Consider the following 6,786-nt stretch of genomic DNA (forward strand, 5'->3'; position numbering starts at 1 on the left):
CCACTTGCTGTAAAATCAACAAACCTTCTTAAAGATTCACTGTCCTTGCGGGATCTGTGCAATAACGTAACAACACTAACACCAATGTAGGACTAAAGCAAGGATAAATTATCTCAGTAGTTTTAAACCTGATTCCTGTGAGAAAGCAATGAATATCCTGTTGGTCTCTGTTATACACCTTTGGATTAATTACCTTTTGCATCTTTATGAGTTTTTATGACCCCACTCTTTGATCAGGGCCTAGGCAGAGAGTTGGAAGTGGGTAGGTGATAGTAAACAGAATGGGGTGGAGATGGAGGGAGATGGTGGGAGAATTACTGGATGGAAAACTCAGTGCCACAGATTCCCTAGATACCTTTTTAATGTTTTTTTTTCCACCACTTGGTGGATCATTTAATTAACAGAAGTTTGTCAGGGGGGATCTGAGAGTAGGGTGAGAATCAGTAATCACTGGAAGATTTAAGAGGTGTGGTGAAAGTTGCATGATTTAGAAATTTAAATATGCATCATTATTTTCTTAGATTTTGATATTAAGGAAGTGCCATTTATCTTTGTAAAGGGGTTTACAAACTAATCAGGTCAGTCTTAAATTGATTTGATTTATTATTATCACATACCTAGGTACAGTGTAAATTTCTGTTTTGTGTGCAGTATAGGCAGATTATACCATACAATGTATATAAAGGTAATAGAACAGAGTGAGGAATACAATATTTCGCTTGCAGCGAAGGTGCATGAAGAGTAAGATCCACATTAAATTTAAAATTTGAGAGGTCCATTCAGAGGTCTAATAACAGCAGGGATGAAGCCGTTCTTGAATATGCTGGTATGTGTGTTTAAGCTTTTATACCTTCTGCTAGACAGAAGGGGTTGAAAGAGATTATAACCATGGGAGGGGATTTTGATTACAAGAAGTATAAATGAAGTCAATAAATGGAAGGTTGGCTTTCATGATGGACTGGGCTGTGTTCACAACTCTAGTTTCTTACAGTCCTGGTCAGAGCAATTGCCATACTCAGCCATGATGCATCCAGATAGAATGCTTTCTGTGGTGCATCTATAAAAATTGGTAAGCGTCTTTATGGACTTTCCATAGTCTTTCCACAACCAGGATATTTAAACCACAATGTGTCAAGGATCAGATGGTTACAAGGACCCCTGGGGGAATGAATGGAAGTTTGATTATATTGTGAAGCTTTATGACAGGAGAGAGAAATCATTGAAAGACATTAGCCCTCTTTCAGTTGAGAATAATCAATGATTGATTCTAGGTTCAGAAAAGCTAGAGATTGAAAAGATTTTGAAAAGTTCGAAGGGAACCTAACTGATGTCAGAAGCAAGTACAATTTCTTCTACAAAAGGAGATTATTCAAAGCAAGAAAGGAAGAAAAATTACCTCAGTGAATGAATGTAGTTTGTGAAGTTTCCAGACCACTAGTGTCTGCATAGAACTCTGCAGCTTACTAAAAGACCTGGGAATTCTAAGCTGTCAGTTGTGAGAATGGTCAAGAGAGAAAAAAGAAAATCACAGTTCCAGCAGCTGAAATAAAGATGCAGTTAAGTCAAGCCTCCAAGTTTTATAGAGGATGAATATTTCTCAGAACGTTTGAGTAAATGTCCTCAACAATTCTGGCTGATAATTGTACGAAATTCTTCAACCATATCTTTTGTGCAGATGCTATGAGTTCCATCATCATTAGGGGTGGGGATATTTGAGAAGCCACCACCTTTGGTGTGGGTAATTATTTGTCCACCACCACTCATGACTGGATATAATAGAACTGCAGATCTTAGATCTGATCTGTTAGTTATTGGAATCACTCAGCTCTATTTATCACTTGTTGCTTACACTGTTTGGCATGCAAGTAGTCCTGATTTGTAAGCTTCACCTGGGTGACACCTCAATTTTAGATATGTTTGGTGCCATTCTTGGTATGCCTTCCTGCACTCTTCATTGAACCAGAGTCAGTCTTCAGGCCAATTAGTGAGCTGGAAAAATGAGGAACCACGAGTTCTGGATTGTGATTGAACACAATTCTACTGTTGTTGACGGCCCACATTGTTTCATGGATTACCAATTTTGACATGCTAAATTATTTCAAAACCTATCCCATTTAGTACAGAGGTTTTTTCAAACAATATAATTGAAGACATCTTCAGTGTGAGGAAGGAACTTTACCTACAAAAAAAGGTATGCAGCAGTCACTCATACTAATTACTGACACAGACAAATGTCTTTGAAATAAGCATATTGGTAAGGATAAAGACATGGCTTGGCTGGTGGCGAGAAGGGCTCTGCCTGTGAGATCCTTTTTGCACGCCCGAACTCTCTGCAGCACCGCACGCTGCCCTCGAAGTGGCTGCGGGGGGGACGAGACTGTCACACACCTCCTTCTGGAATGTGCCTATGCAGAGGAAGTCTGGAGAGGAATGCAGTGGTGTTTGTCGAGGTTCGTCCCGAGCAGCGCTGAGACGCGGGACTCCGTGCTCTACGGCCTGTTCCCCGGGACGCACACCGAGACGAACATCAACTGCGCCTGGAAAATCATCAACTCAGTGAAGGACGCTCTCTGGGTGGTCCGAAACCTGTTGATCTTCCAGCCCAACCTGTGAATAGGAATGATTACCCTGTTTCGATACGCAAAGAAATGGAATGTTTACAGAAGGATGGCATGTCCAGTTGTATAGATCAAATATTTATGAATAAAGTATATTTTTGAAATAAAAAAAAATTGGTAAGGATAAAAGGTTCTGTGCCTTCCTTAGTTCCCTCAACATCTGGAAAAGACCCTAAAACTAGTTATGTCCCTTAGGATTTGGCCAGCTCTGTCAGTAGTGGTAATATTGAGACACTTCTGGTCTATGCATTTCACCTAGAGTACATTCTGAGCTCTTTCAAACTTCTTCACTTCGTCTTCCAAATGTTTTTCAACATAAAGGAATACTAATTAATTAGTCAAGGGTGGGGGTTTGGTGGTAATCAGCAAGAGGTTTCTTTGCTCATAGTTGACGTGATGCAATTAGACTTCATGAGGTTCAGAGTCAGTGGGAGGACTTGAGGGAACTCCCCTTTGAGGATATATCATTCTGCTACTACCACTTATGGGTCTGTGTTTCCAGCGATATGGAACATAATCAGGCATGATGATGGTGATGTTTGAGAGATTGTAATGTAGGTGAGTGTAAGGTACTACTCCGTGGGTATATCTATGTAAGCAGTTGCTTGACTAATCTGTTCTCCCAATTGTGGCATGCGCCCCCAGATATTTGTCTGTAAGAATTTGCAATAAATCAAATCGAGTTTGACAGAACCTTGTTTGTCATTGTTATTTCCAGTGCCTAGTTTGAAGCTTAGTGGTATATCAAATTTCATTCCTTATTTTAGACTTTGCAGCCATTTAATACAATTGAATAGCTTGCTTGGTCATTTTAGAGGCAATTCAAGGATGAAGGTCGTTACTGTGGGTCTGAATTCTCATTTTGGCCAGACCACGTAAGGACAGCAGATTTACTTTCCTATAGGACATTAGTGAGCCAGATAGCTTTTTTTTTAATAACAAGCAATGTTTTCTTGGTCACCATTACTCTTATTTTTTAATTTCAGATTTATTGACTAAATTTCAACTTCATCATTGTCGTGGTGAAATTTTAACTCCTGTCCCCAGAAAAATAACATGGGTGTCTGGATTATTCATCCAGTATCATTATGACTGAAGCCAAAACCTCCCTTTAATACTGCCATTTTCCTCATTCCTTTTTACATTTTGGGATATCTGAGCCCTGAAAAGTCAAGCCAATATTTATTAAAGATTAAGATAAAACTGTGAATAGAAAGGCACACAGCTGAACATTTGTGTCTGAAAACCATGTAGCCTCGAGGGACTAATTTACTCGTGGGACAATTTCTAATGGAAGTTCATGGACTTACATTCTTCTGAAAATCATTAACAGTACCTCAAGTAGCAACATTTGAGTCCATTCTGTTGTATATCCTATATATCTCAGAACAATGCACGTGTGACATTAGTTTTTAAATATGCAATAGGTCTGTTTACAAGATTTTTAAAGTACCTTTGCAATCACAAAATGTCTGACAGACCAACTTCTCATAGCCTCTATGGTGTCGGTTTACTTAATCTGAGGCAATACACGGGCTTAATCAATCAAGAACAGTGAAAATTAGTCACTTTCCAGACCCACATAATCAAACATAAACCAAGTGAGAAATGAATCATTACACCTTCAACTTCCCAAAAGACCAAAAAAGAAGAAATAAATGATTATTACATTTTATATCACATTGGTGTTGTCCCTACATCTAGGCTAGTGTTTTGGGTTTAAGGTCTTTGTACTAGACATTTGTCATAAAATGTCTGAACAGGTTGATCTTAAAAAAAAATTACTTGTTTTATGTCTTTCAAAATGTGATGCCAACATTGAGGATAACACCCGTTCTAGACCTATGTCTTTACTGCACAATGTGTTGACAACACTTTAATGAACCAAGCGAAATGCCATATGATATTCAAAGGCAAATAAAAATATTCTACCATATCATGTCCCATTAAAAATATTAGTGAGATGAAACGATTCATGAGGTTTTTGGTGGCGTTAGTTTTCATACTCAGTTAGCCTTGGCAATAACATGCTCCTCTTCAAATAGTACAGGGTGATCTTTTATCCTCATCCAAATGAAAAGACAGTGCCTCAATCAATCTAACATTGTAGCGTTTGCTCAGCACTGTTCCATAGAAGCAACCCAGGATGTGTACGCAAACCTCATCATGAATTAGGAGGCAACACTTTCTGACTCATAACTGAGAGTGCTACTAGCTGAGCTACAACCGACATTCATTAAAAGTTTTGACTGTGAGTGACAAGATAATAATACAGTGAACTGATTGTTAATGAAATATCACTGTATGCTGTTTTTCAAAAACTTGTTTGGGCTGAAATTACGTTGCTACAAATAGACAATTTTTCTTTTCTTGGCAGATTGAACGAGGAGAACATTTATGGAAATATAAAATAATTGGCAGCAACCTGTAGCTGCAGACTCTGATGTCAGACGTGCTAGATATAAAAATACACAACAGAATTTTTTATAGACAAATGAAAGATTTTCCTTCTCCTGCCACTCGTCTTGAGAATCCAAACGCAAATATTCACCACATTAATAAAAAGTGTTGTCAATGCTTACATTTACCAGCATCATCCTACTGAAGAGTCTAATCACTTCATAAAATGTCCCTAATAAATTCACAAGTTTTGTGTCAAACTGTTTCTTTGTTTAACTGAATTCCTGATGTAAAATATCTTATCTACTCTGCAAGGTACAATTTGAACCCTTACTACATACACAGTGGGAAAGTGCAATTTTGAATCTAAATAATTGCAATAAAGGTATGACTTTGACAGATGGAAGATATTTGAAGCTAACTTGTTTTTCAGATTTCAAAGCATTGTTGAATAAATTAGGCTTTGGAAGTGGCTAATTCCTCAATAAATTAAATTCCTAAGAAATGTAAAGAATCTTCCTGAAAATCTTTAAAGAAATGCTTTGCATACTCAGAGTAATCTTCAAATAATTGTGACAATGCAGTTCCTGCCCGACAGACTCGACAGATGTCAGCAATTCATAGTTTCAAGCAAAAGCGCAACATAGCTGTTCACAGTGCTTTCTTTCACCAGGATCTAGCAAGAGCGCAAACATAGTGAAGCTGAATATTAATGACCATGTGCACTGCATGCTAAGTAAAGATGCTAATGGTTGATACACTGAATCAACAATTTTTGCAAATTGTCAATGGAACATAACAAGTCTTTTCATTGTTTACATTTCATCTCCCCGGACTTGAAACAAATGGGAGGGGAAAAAAAGAAACAACTATGAATTGCTAGCAACATGATATGAGTTTGTAGCAATGATTCCAATATATCAGTTCTGCTCTTCTAATTTAACCTAAATAGCAAGTCCCATCTCCCCATGCAATGGGGCATCTGACCGTGATGCCACCAGAAATCGCACTTAGCTCACAACAATTTACATATATAGCATCACTCATTATGTTAACTGCCCAATTTGAATACACATTATTTAATGTTACAAAACATCCTCAATGCTCTTTTTAAATTTAACATCAAACAAAATTTGGCAATGAACTACAAGAGGACACATTAAGACAAACAGAAAACCCTTGTTCAAGTTGTGAATAACACAATTTTCCTCCTATTAGGGTATTTTACCTGATATGGCATTGCTTATATTATCTCTCGTAACATAAGAAACTCAGTATGGATATTGTGAAGAATTATTGAAGAATCCACAGAAAGTTATGACAATCACCAATTGTCAACAGACATTACACTGACAGACAAATAAATAGCTGGACTAACAATATGCTCTTCAATTACATTGCAGTAGACTCCTTGTACCATGTACTTAATGTGACCTCAGGTGAGATGGCATATGAGACCTCTGTAGTCTCAGGGCATGACTATTAGAGGTATGCAGACTTACTGACTGTGAGACATAACAGATCCCTTTTCTAATGATTAAAATAATGGCAAACAGATATACATGGCTGTATATAGGCATGTGTTGTCATTTCAATAATTATGCAAACAAAGAAAAATAGAGTACCAAAGATTACCAACTTTAGTGTAATGATTTGGAGGTTTGACAACTTGACTTGACTGGTGATCATATACCCATCTGGGGAAGGTTGCCCCTGCATTGCTCTCCATTGTATTTGTTCGATGATGTGCCGGCAGTGTTGTGGGTCA

The sequence above is a fragment of the Chiloscyllium plagiosum genome, chromosome 6 (assembly GCF_004010195.1).
Source record: "Chiloscyllium plagiosum isolate BGI_BamShark_2017 chromosome 6, ASM401019v2, whole genome shotgun sequence".
NCBI lineage: Eukaryota > Metazoa > Chordata > Chondrichthyes > Orectolobiformes > Hemiscylliidae > Chiloscyllium > Chiloscyllium plagiosum.